Source organism: Mobula hypostoma, chromosome 11 (assembly GCF_963921235.1).
Source record: "Mobula hypostoma chromosome 11, sMobHyp1.1, whole genome shotgun sequence".
Classification (NCBI taxonomy): Eukaryota; Metazoa; Chordata; class Chondrichthyes; order Myliobatiformes; family Myliobatidae; genus Mobula; species Mobula hypostoma.
In genome coordinates this window covers 115,339,673-115,352,074 of record NC_086107.1, presented here as the reverse complement: position 1 = coordinate 115,352,074, position 12,402 = coordinate 115,339,673, and the positions used below count along the sequence as shown (strand labels likewise).

Here is a 12,402-nt window from a genome sequence, read left to right as displayed (position 1 = left end):
TAATGTTTGACTTCTGAAGGTCGAATGTGAAGGCAGAATACAGGGTCAGCGATAGGATTCACAGCAGAGGGCTCTTTGAGTACACGTCCATAGATTCTTTAAACCTCATAACCAAGATACTTCGGTTGTTAGGAAGACTTATCGTGCACCTGGGTCGGGAGATTCAGTTCAAGGGTACTTGGAAAGTGGAAGGCCATCAAAATTGAAATTTCATTCGGAGATAAACGATCGCAAGGGGAAAAATTGGTCATCTGTTACAAATTTGTGCCACGAAATAACAAAGTACACGGCATACGATTAAAGCAATTATATTTACGAATCTTAACTTAACTAAAGGGTTAGTAAAGAAAAGCAAAAATAAAGGGGCCCATTCTAATTAAACAGTCAGATGTGCACAAGCTGGAGCTCAGCGTTTCATCATAATCACCGATCCTCAATCGATCTTGGCCCCTGGCTTCGTCGAATCACGGTTCCGCACTGGGTCGAGTCCTACGACCTGTTCTCCTCAGCATTTTCTCTCTTCATCTCCCACCGAACAAAAAAACCCAAGACCAACCTTGGTGACACTCACCAGAAAAACTCCTCCCAGTTCCAGCATCCTAATTGGATGCTACTCATTCCTCATCATCCCTTATCTTCAACAACAGCCCAAACAGGATGAAAGCAGTACAGACTGTTCTTACAGAACTGCTAAATGAAATACCTACAGCATAACAGTAAAGATGTGAACCAGGACATTACACCAGTATAAGACGTCATCTGGATGCCTTCCAATTTTCCATCTCAGTTGGTCAATTTATTATGATTTATCTATCAAATTTAAGACAAAGCCTAAATATTCATCTTACTTACCTCTTGCTTCCAGAAACAGCGTTTCCTTCACAATATATATCTGAACATAAGACACCCTATGTATGTGGCACTGCGGACCTTTCAATGGTGCAGTGGAATAACCCGGTTAATATCCTGCTATTTCTGCCCACCGACTCCTTTTGCCCTAACATCAAAGACGTCCGCAATCTCATTAATGGCTTGATTTTTATCATCGATTTGCGTCTGGCAGACTCCACTGCAGTTTTGCGTTGTTAACGGGATATAAAATCATCCACTGATTTGTAGATAACGCTTTCCATTTTTGACTGAGTCCAGAGATTATTTCAGCTCAGCATCCCACCGAGAAACGGGCACAGACAAATCATGGCACTCCATCCAGATTCGGAACACATTTCTTCCCTTGGTTTTGGCGAGGAACAAACTATCAACTTAAATCTTTTCAGAGAGGAAACCGTGCAAAATGTGATAATTTTCAACTTCACAGATAGAAACCATAGAAAAACTACAGCACAGAAACAGGCCTTTTGGCCCTTCTTGGCTGTGCCGAACCATTTTCTGCCCAGTCCCACTGACCTGCACACGGACCATATCCCTCCATTCACCTCTGTGTATAGATAGATCAGTCACGGGTACGAAAACATAATGGTCGTCATTCAGCAGAGAGGCAAAGCTGCCCGTCTATACAATGTGTTGGAGGGAATCAATTTCTCACCCTGCCTTTCTGTAACACTGTCATCTTCTTGAATCTGATGCGGACGCAGAAGAACGGTACTTTCTCAAGCATCTCTTCCTTCAGTAACAGCAAACCACGTGGAGGAGATATTTATGCTCCGAGTCCAGGTCTTGTGGCGATGCAGCAATTGCACCTTTTCAACTGAATTCTCATCCCCATTCGGTCCAAAGATCAGGATTTGCCTCACATCCTCGAAAAGTCACCAGACGTCGAGGGGGACTGCTGCTCATGATAATTGATAGGTCGGTTAATGTCATGGGAGCGAATTGGTCAAAGATTTGAAAGAACTGTGTGTGAAGTAGTACATGGAGCTTAGAAAAATAGAGGGCTGTGGGTAACCCTGGGTAATTTCGCAGGTAAGGACATGTCTGGCACAGCTTTGTGGGCCGAAGAGCCTGTATTGTGCTGTAGGATTTCTATGTTTCTATAAACAGCACAAATACAGATAATAACTAGAGTTCTGGCGACGCAGAATAGTAGAGCAGTGAATCGCGCCTCTTGGCCCACCACGTCCATACTATTCCTTTTTCTCCATCTGCTCAGCAGTTGCCCCGAGAGGATTGCACCCTCCTTTGCCCTGCCCTTTGACGTGTCGGTCTACGCGTCACAATATTAATCGTAGCAGATCCGATTCCCACCTCGTGGTCCGCGTTTGAACCGCCAAATTCTCACCGTTAGCCGATGGACTCCTCCATCCTCTTGGTCTCAAATCTCTCCTATGGAAAGTGATGTCTATTCACGCCATCATTTCCATCCGAAACCAAAGTACCCGCACTTCCGATCCGTTGCTGCCCTTCTCCACTTGAAACCTCATCGACTCAACAGATTTCCCCTTCAATTCGACAACAGCCATACCCTTCACCTGGTTGCAGTACTCATCCGAAACTGTTGCTCTGGGATTTTCGTTCATCCTGCTTTCAGACGTATGTCGTGTCGCCACTTTTCTCGGCATTTTAGAGCATTCATCCTTTAGGTTCTGTATTCCGGAAAGTCTTCATCGTTATCCAGTTCGCTGTACTGGCTGAACTTCTTATCTGCCCTTCCTCGACATTCACGATACAGGTACATGGTGGTGCAAAACGTGGGCCGAGGTGTTCCATTGCTGGGTTTGGCATTTTCTGTAACTGTAACAATGGTACTGTAAATTGTTTTATTAATTGTACTGCTCTGTACGACCAGAATGATCTGCCTGGGTAGGACGCGAATAAAAGCTTCACACAATGGCTCAGTAAAAATGACAAGAATAAACTGGCTATCATTCCCCTACCCTCCTTCCCAACAACTGTATATCCCAGATACAGGCTAACATGTTTCCGACAGAACCATGGGAGGATTCTCACAGGGATAGGACATTCAGAGATGTATGTGTAGGAAATAAGCACTGTGTGTGTGTGTGAGAGAGAGAGAGAGAGAGAGAGAGAGAGAGAGAGAGAGAGAGAGAGAGAATGTCAATGTTTGTTGTACATCAGCAACCCTCCAATCCTCCGGAACCTCTCCATTCCCCATTGATGATCCAAAGATCATTTTGCCGGAGGCTCATAAATCTCCTCCTTCCCCTCCCACAGTAGCCTGGGGTATATCTCGTCTGGTCTTGGTGACTTATCCAACTTGATGCTTTCCAAAAGATCCAGCACATCCTCTTTTTTAATATCTACATGCTCAAGCTGTTCAGTCCGCTTTAAATCATCATTATAATCGCCAAGGTCCTTTTCTGTAGTGAATACTAGAGCAAAGTATTAATTAAGTACCTCCGCTACCTCCTGCGGTTCCATACACACTTCTCCACTGTCAATCTTGATTGGTCCTATTTTCTCACATCTTATCCTCTTGCTCTTCACTTACTTGTAGAACGCCTTGGAGTTTTCCTTAATCCTGCTCTCCAAGGCCTTCTCATGGCCCCTTCTGGCTCTCCAAATTTCATTCCTAGGCTCCTTCCTACTAGCTTTATAATCTTCTAGATCTCTATCATCACCTAGTTTTTTCAACCATTCGTAAGCTTTTCTTTTCTTCATGACTAGATTTTGTACACCCTGGTTCCTGTACTCTACTCCTTTCGCCGTCTCATTGGAACGTACCTATACAGAATGCCAGGCGAATATCCCCAGAACATTTGCCACATTTCTGCTGTACATTTCCCTGAGAACATCTGCTCCCCAAGTTCCTGCCTGATAGCTTCATATTTCCCTTTACTCCAATTAAACGCTTTCCTAACTTGTCTGCTCCTATCCCTCTCCAATGCTATGGTAAAGGAGATAGAAATGTGATCACTATCTCCAAAATGCTCTCCTGACCAGGTTCATTTCCCAATACCAGATCAAGTACAGCCTTTCCTCTTGTAGGCTTATCTACATATTGTGTCAGAAAATCTTTCTGAACACACCTACCAAACTCTACCCCATCTAAACCCTTTGCTCGAGGGAGATGCCAATCAATATCGAGGGAATTAAAATCCCCCATCACAACAACCCTGTTATTATTGCACCATTCCAGAATCTGCCTTCCTGTCTGCTCCTCGATGTCCCTGTTACTGTTGGGTGGTCTATAAAAAACATCCAGTAGAGTTATTGACCCCTTCCTGTTTCGAACTTCCACCCACGGAGACTCAGTAGACAGTTCCTCCATGACTTCCACCTTCTCTGCAGCTGTGACACTATCTCTGATAGGCAGTGCCACGCCCCCACCTGTATTACCCACCTCCCTGTCCTTTCTGAAACTTCTAAAGCCTAGCACTCTAAGTAACCATTCCTGCCCCTGAGCCATCCAAGTCTCTGGAATGGCCACAACATCATAGCTCCAAGTACTGATCCACGCTCTAAGCTCATCCGCTTTGTTCATAACATTCCTTGTATTAAAATAGACACTTCTCAAACCACTGGTCTGAGCGCGTCCTTTCTCTATCACCTTAAGTTAGATAAGTCACCAGAACCGGACGACATGTACCCCAGGCTACCGTATGAGGTGAGGGGGGGAGATTGCTGAGCCTCTGGCGATTATCTTTGCATCATCAATGGGGACGGGAAAGGTTCTGGAGGATTGGAGGGTTGCGGATGTTGCTCCTTTATTCAAGAAAGGGAGTAGAGATAGCCCGGGAAATTATAGACCAGTGAGTCTTACTTCAGTGGTTGGTAAGTTGATGGAGAAGATCCTGAGAGGCAGGATTTATGAACATTTGGAGAAGCATAATATAATTAGGAACAGTCAGCATAGCTTTGTCAAGGGCAGGTCATGCCTTACGAGCCTGGTTGAAATTTTTGAGCATGTGACTAAACACATTGATGAAGTTAGAGCAGTAGATGTAGTGTATATGGATTTCAGCAAGGCATTTGATAAGGTACCCCATGCAAGGCTTAGTGAGAAAGTAAGGAGGCATGGGATCCAAGGGGACATGGTGTTGCACGGGGCGACTGAGGAGAACCCAAGTCGACTGAGTTGGGGATGCAGGCGGAGACGTGTACATAGAACAGCAAACCGGAGGAATGTTGACAAGGAGACGGGATCTACAGGGACTATCTTGAAACTAGAGCAGAACTTGGAACTAAACTTAGAACTAACGGTTCTAAGCGGACAAGAGAACGAGGTATCACACGAGAATAAACCAACAAACTGGCAACCTGAGAAAGAGAAGCCATCGTACTGATTTCACAGTCTCTGATGAAAACCAGGCGTAGTGTGATTAGGTGTAGCAGCAATTGGATATCTAATGACTGAAATTAGGGCATAATCAGGGAGAAAGGAGGGTTAAAGAGGAACAGCCAAACGTAACCATGTGGGTCCAGAACTGGCTTGCCCACAGGAGGCAAAGAGTGGTTGTAGACGGGTCATATTCTACATGGAGGTCGGTGACCAGTGGTGTGCCACAGGGATCTGTTCTGGGACCCTTACTCTTCATGATTTTTATAAATTGTCATGGTCCGGTCCGTGAAGTCCGCATTCCGGTTCACGGTCCGGTCCATTGTTCCTTATTCCAGGTTTTCCCGTTTCCCCCGGTTTCCGTTGAGGCATCTGATTCTCGTTTGGGCTGGCTTCATAAATAGCTTCAGGATTCAGACTATGGCGGCTGGACTGTTCCCTTCCCTCTGAAGCCTTGCCTGCAACCTTTGCCTGAAGCCTTGCCTGCAACTTCGCCTGCGTCCTCCCCTTTATCACTGTCAAGTTCTACTGCCAGAGCAAGATCGGAGCCCTGCTGTGTCAAGATAAGGAACTGTCTATCGTTGTTTGGAAATGTCTCTTTGTGTCCTCGCCTCTGCTGGGTAGGTCCAGCCGTTAGCCGCTACCTTGAGTGCAGAACTATCTCTCAGTGTTCTGTGTACGAGTCCCGGCCCTACGTCCTGCTCCCTAGGAGGGATCCTGTCTCTGTGTAGAGCCCCGGCCCCAAGTCCTGTTCCCAAGGAGGGTTCCCGGCTCTGTGTTCCATGTCTCTGTGTTCCTGTCTCTCCCAAGACCAAGGCTCTGTGTTTCAGTCCCCCACGTCCAAGCCTCTGTGTTCCAATCTCCCTAGGGCAAGGTTCCGTGTTCAGGTGTCCCAAGATCGAGTCAAGGCTTCGTGTTCTCGTCCTGTCCATGTGCCTCGCCCAGCCCAGGAGTACCTCGCCTAGCCCTGTGCTGGGGTGCCCTCGTCCTGTCCAGGAATTCCCTCGTCGAAGAACCCAAGCGTCGTCTAGTCCTGTAGCCAAGCCTCGAAGAACCTAAGCCATGTCCAGTCCTGTAGCTAAGTCATGTCCTCGCCTAGTTCCAGGGTCCGAGCCTGAGTCAAGACCCAGGTTTTGGGTCCTTGTCCAGTCTCTACTCGGAGTCCAAGCCCAGGCTCCTAGTTCCCAGTTCCTTGTCCTGGTCTCGCTTTCCTTGCCAAAGTCCTAGCCCAAGTCTGTGTTCCTGTCCCAGCTCCTAGTCTGTGTCCTGTCCCGTCCCTAACTCTAGTCCAGTCCAGTTCCTAGTACTTCGGTGTCAGTGTCTTGTCTTTGGGTCCGCTCCCAACGCCCCCCTTATGACATAAATGACCTGGATGAGGAAGCGGAGGGATGGGTTAGTACCTTTGCTGATGACACAAAGGTTGGGGTTGTTGTGGATAGTGTGGAGGCCAGTCAGAGGTTACAGCGGGACATTGATAGGATGCAAAACTGGGCTGAGAAGTGGCAGACGGAGTTCAACCCAGATAAGTTTGAGGTGGTTCACTTTGGTAGGTCAAATATGATAGCAGAATATAGTATTAATGGTAAGACTCTCAGCAGTGTGGAGGATCAGAGGGATCTTAAGGTCCGAGTCCATAGGACACTAAAAGATGCTGCGCAGGTTCACTCTGTGGTTAAGAAGGCATACGGTGCATTGGCTTTCATCAATCGTGGGATTGAGTTTAAGAGCCGAGAGGTAATGTTGCAGCTATATTGGACCCTGGTCAGACCCCATTTGGAGTACTGTGCTCAATTCTGGTCGCCTCACTACAGGAAGGATGTGGAAACTATAGGTGCAGAGGAGATTTACAAGGATGTTGCCTGGATTGGGGAGCATGCCTTATGAGAATAGGTTACGTGATCTCGGCCTTTTCTCCTTGGAGTGATGGAGGGTGAGAGGTGGCCTGATAGAGGTGTATAAGATGATGAGAGGCATTGATCATGTGGATAGTCAGAGGCTTTTTCCCAGGGCTGAAATGGCTAGCATGAGAGGGCATAGTTTTAAGGTGCTTGGAAGTAGGTACAGAGGAGATGTCAGAGGTAAGTTTTTTACGCAGAGAGTAGTGAGTGCATGGAATGGGCTGCCGGCAACGGTGGTGGAGGCAGATACAATAGGGTCTTTTAAGAGACTCCTGGACAGGTACATGGAACTTAGAAAAATAGAGGGCTATAGGTAACCCTAGGTAATTTCTAAGGTAAGGACATGTTCGGCACAGCTTTGTGGGCCGAAGGGCCTGTATTGTGCTGTAGGTTTTCTATACTCTATGTTCTATGTACTTGCCTATCCTCCCTCTCACACTGCCTACAATCTTTCTCTATTTATGAGCCAACCGCCCCTTCCTCCGTCTGTTCAGTTCTGTTCCCACCCCCCAGCAATTCTAGTTTAAACTCTCCCCAGTAGCCTTTGCAAATCTCATTGCCAGGATATTGATCCACCTCGGATTCAAGTGCAAATCATCCTTAATGCACAGGTCACGCCTGCCCCAAAAGAGGTCCCAATGATCCAGAAATCTGAATCCCTGCCCCCTGCGTCAGTCTCTCAGCCACTCATTTATCCCCACCTCACTCTATTCCTATACTCACTGTCGCCTGCCACGGGCAGTAATCATGAGATTGCTACCCTGATAGTGTGTCTTATTCTACTTCTGAGGGCTGCGCATCTTCCCCCCACAGGCCTCTCTGCAGACCTGCTCTGAGATGCCGCTCGCTAGACCTTGAAAGAGTTATTGCCTAGATTTTGCGCGACCTTCATGAGAGGTGGCAGACCATCAATGAGAGAATCGTTGAAACCGTGGATACGCCCTGTAGGGTGGTCGGAGGACATGACGGAGGGTCCCATTACGTAGCCGATGACGTAAGAATGAGGAAAGGTGTGGAAGAGTGTGCTTTCCTCCTCATTATTCACTGGGATGATCCCTCCTCTTCAGTACTGCTGCACAGCAGTGGTCTCGAGTCAACTCAATTTCATGCTTTCCAGGGACTTTCCAGTCCTATTCTGTCCAACTTCTCCTCGTAACCGAGGCTCCCAGATCCAATCAACATCCTGGTAACTCTTTTCGGTGCACCTTCTATTCCGATTTAGAAATGTGTGATACATGTATTCTGTTGAGGAAAGCACGAGCCACAGGAGGAACCTTTGTCCAGTCAGTGTTGTGGGAGGAATTGGCCTATCTACGTTTCGCTTCGACGGAAAATCGAGGGAGGTAGGCAGCATAAAGTGGTGGAGAGAAGATATGAAGGAAGGGCTGGCAGGGGATGGGTGGATCCAGATGAGGAGAGATGATATGCAGGTGGAAGGTGTAAAATTGCAAGTAGGGACAGAATCTGTGCTGTGACAGCTGGAGGTGACAAACTACTGCAGATGATGCAATCTGATAGGACAGGAGCTTGGAGCTTGGAACTAAGTAAGGGTAGTGGTTAGGATCGCAGAGTACAATGGGGAAAAGGACAAGTGAGGGGACTGTGTCAGTGATGAGCAAATTCAGTGGATGGGGGAAAGTATGAAATATAAGAGATATAAAAGGGAAATTGTGGGAGCAGATTACATGAATTTACTTTGCAAGTTCTGCATAACAGATATTTAGTTGTGTGTACTAAAGATTCAGAATCTGTTTCCTTGAGCTGACAAACTTTCCCACACGTACAACGATGATAAGAACCACCTACGAGGTTAAAATCCCTCAGTAGAGCAGGAACCCGACCAAGCACCCCCCTCCCCACCCCCACCCCCCGTGCCATCAGATGCTTCCTCTCCAGCTCAAAGGTCACCCTGTGGTGCAGGGTAAATTTTGGCCCTGATACTGGCACACAAGTAGTCTGAAATGGGTACAGTGAAAACCCCAGTGCTGTGACGTGGAATCATGAGGCTGGTCAACACGGGAACAAGGGCAGGCCAATCAACCGGACAATCCCCTTAGCTGTGATCATAGAAACATAGAAACATAGAAAATAGGTGCAGGAGTAGGCCATTCGGCCCTTCGAGCCTGCACCGCCATTTATTATGATCATGGCTGATCATCCAACTCAGAACCCCGCCCCAGCCTTCCCTCCATACCCCCTGACCCCCGTAGCCACAAGGGCCATATCTAACTCCCTCTTAAATATAGCCAATGAACTGGCCTCAACTGTTTCCTTTGGCAGAGAATTCCACAGATTCACCACTCTCTGTGTGAAGAAGTTTTTCCTAATCTCGGTCCTAAAAGGCTTCCCGTCTATCCTCAAACTGTGACCCCTCGTTCTGGACTTCCCCAACATCGGGAACAATCTTCCTGCATCTAGCCTGTCCAATCCCTTTAGGATCTTATACGTTTCAATCAGATCCCCCCTCAATCTTCTAAATTCCAACGAGTACAAGCCCAATTCATCTAGTCTTTCTTCATATGAAAGTCCTGCCATCCCAGGAATCAATCTGGTGAACCTTCTTTGTACTCCCTCTATGGCAAAGATGTCTTTCCTCAGATTAGGGGACCAAAACTGCACACAATACTCCAGGTGTGGTCTCACCAAGGCCTTGTACAACTGCAGTAGTACCTCCCTGCTCCTGTACTCGAATCCTCTCGCTATAAATGCCAGCATACCGTTCGCCTTTTTCACCGCCTGCTGTACCTGCATGCCCACTTTCAATGACTGGTGTATAATGACACCCAGGTCTCGTAGCACCTCCCCTTTTCCTAATCGGCCACCATTCAGATAATAATCTGTTTTCCTATTTTTGCCACCAAAGTGAATAACTTCACATTTATCCACATTAAATTGCATCTGCCATGAATTTGCCCACTCACCCAACCTATCCAAGTCACCCTGCATCCTCTTAGCATCCTCCTCACAGCTAACACTGCCACCCAGCTTCGTGTCATCCGCAAACTTGGAGATGCTGCATTTAATTCCCTCATCCAAGTCATTAATATATATTGTAAACAACTGGGGTCCCAGCACTGAGCCTTGCGGTACCCCACTAGTCACCGCCTGCCATTCTGAAAAGGTCCCGTTTATTCCCACTCTTTGCTTCCTGTCTACTAACCAATTCTCCACCCACACCAATACCTTACCCCATAACTTTCATTTTCATCTTAAGAGATTCTGCGGTCATTTCCCCTGCACATATATGATGACAGGATTTCCAGTGTTGAACAGGAGTTGAGAGCACCCTCTATCGGAAATGAATTTCATTAAATATCTCAATCAATCCTCATCGTGCCTCTGCTGATTACTCCTCCCGCTGCTCTCTCTGCGCGGAGTCAGTCACTTTCTCTCGATGCAGGAGACCAGTTTTCTTCTCGGCTGTGAAAACACACTCACCTTTTCCACCTGTCGTGTTCTCGTTCTGACGTCCAGAGGCTAAGTGCTGAATCATTGCAGTGTGGCTCCGATTCAATCAGTAAGTTTAAGAAAGTTGCTTTAAGAAATGAGGGACAAGGTAACAGCTTGCCTTTGAAGTAAACACTTTGAAGGATATCATTTCAGAGAATTAGTACCACTCATAACCCGAGTCTGGGAGGTTTACATTCCTAGAGCCACCACGCTTGGAAACAGACACTTCGGCTCAACTGGTCTGTCTCAATTGTGTTTTGCACAGCAAGCTAGTCTCATCTGTCACGTTTGGGAATGTCCCTCTCCTGTCTATGTGTTCTCTAGATGCCTCACCCATTATTTTTGTCATCTCATTCCTAATGCGCAACGCACTTTGTCTGAAGATGCCGCATTTAAACTTCTCGACACCGATATTATTTCAATGCCCTTTTGATTCAGCAATCTCCTTATTGGGAAAAAAAGCTATACACTTTCTCTCCTTTGCCCTCTTGACCTTACACAGCTCTGTTAGGTCACCCTTCAATCTCATGCGTTCCTTGTAAGGAAACCTCTCCATGTAATTTCGGCACCCGGGTCCTGGAAACATTCCAATAAACAGTGAGCGACGAGATATGGCGATCAGTAACTTGCACGAGATGCGTATGCGCGAAATTTAGAATGAGAGTGGGGACATTGGGAACTTTCCAGTAATTTTGAAATGATGCGAACTGTCAGTTATTTGTCTGCCAGACTGGTGGAAATGGGTCCAGGGTCAGTGGTGTCTTCGTCCTGCCTTACGTGGGAGATCTCGGAGCCTCCAATCATCCTGATAACGACACGTGCGTGAAGTGCATCCAGCCGCAGCTGGTTCTAGGACGACTTGGGGAACTAGACGTGCAGCTGGATGATCTGGGGAATTTAAGATGTGAAAGGTAAGAGCTGCGCAAAGGTAATCACGCCTAAGTTTCAAAAGGGAGGAAGCTGGGTGGCTGTCAAGAAAGGGAAAGGAACCGACAAATAGTGCAGAACCCAACCGTGCCCGTTCCCTTCAATAGCAGGGGTACCGCTTTGGACACCGCTGGGGCCGACAAAGCCTCAGTGATCAGATCTCTGGCTCTAAGTCCGAACCTGTGGCTCAGTCGGAAGGAGGGGCGGGGGGGTGACAGGAGCACAGTGGAGACAGGGGTGACAATAATTAGTTTTGCGGATTCGAGGTTCTGTGAAGATTAATGAATCTCCCAATGGGATTTGCCTTCCAGGTCCCAAGGTCAGCGAAGTCCCTGATTGGTTCCACGTCAATCTTACTGGGAGTGCGAGTGGCCAGATGTCATGGATCATATTTGTTCCAACGAAATAGCTGGGAAGAGGGAAGATGTCCTGAACAGAGAATATGGAGAGCAGGGCAGGAAGTTGAAATCCCTGGATCGCTGTGTTTTCCACTCGCCACTGAAGGCAAGAATAGGATGTCTTGACAGGTGAATGTGTGGCTGAGGAATTCGTTGAGTGGACAAGGTTTCAGAATTCTGGATCTTTGGGAGACTCGCTAGGAAATGTGTCACTTGTGAAAAGAGGGAGTGGGTACGCTTGGATTTCAGAGGGCCAACATTCTTACAGGCAGGGTTTTCAGAGCAGCTGGGCGGGGTTTAAATAAATTTGGCAGAGGGATTAGAACCACGAAGGTCGGACGGAAGATGTGGCTGTTTCTATAGAGACAGATGAAGAGCGCAGAGCGACCGTGGGGAAGCGTAGGCAGTTAAAATAGCAGCTGGGGGAGGGGGGAGTGGTTAGGTAAAAGCATGTCTATTTTAACGCAATGAAAACTGCGAACAAGGTGATAGACGTAGAACATGGGTCAATACATGTAACAATGACTGTCGC

At 47.3% G+C, this 12,402-nt stretch overlaps 1 long non-coding RNA gene across 1 annotated transcript; it reads left to right on the top strand.

The window, feature by feature from the left end:
- The first annotated feature begins 10,475 nt into the window (after positions 1 to 10,475).
- On the top strand, positions 10,476 to 12,160 carry LOC134354418 (uncharacterized). The gene is made up of 3 exons (XR_010019785.1): positions 10,476 to 10,612; positions 11,275 to 11,456; positions 11,784 to 12,160. It is a non-coding gene; the product is annotated as an uncharacterized LOC134354418 (long non-coding RNA).
- The last annotated feature ends 242 nt before the right edge of the window (positions 12,161 to 12,402 follow it).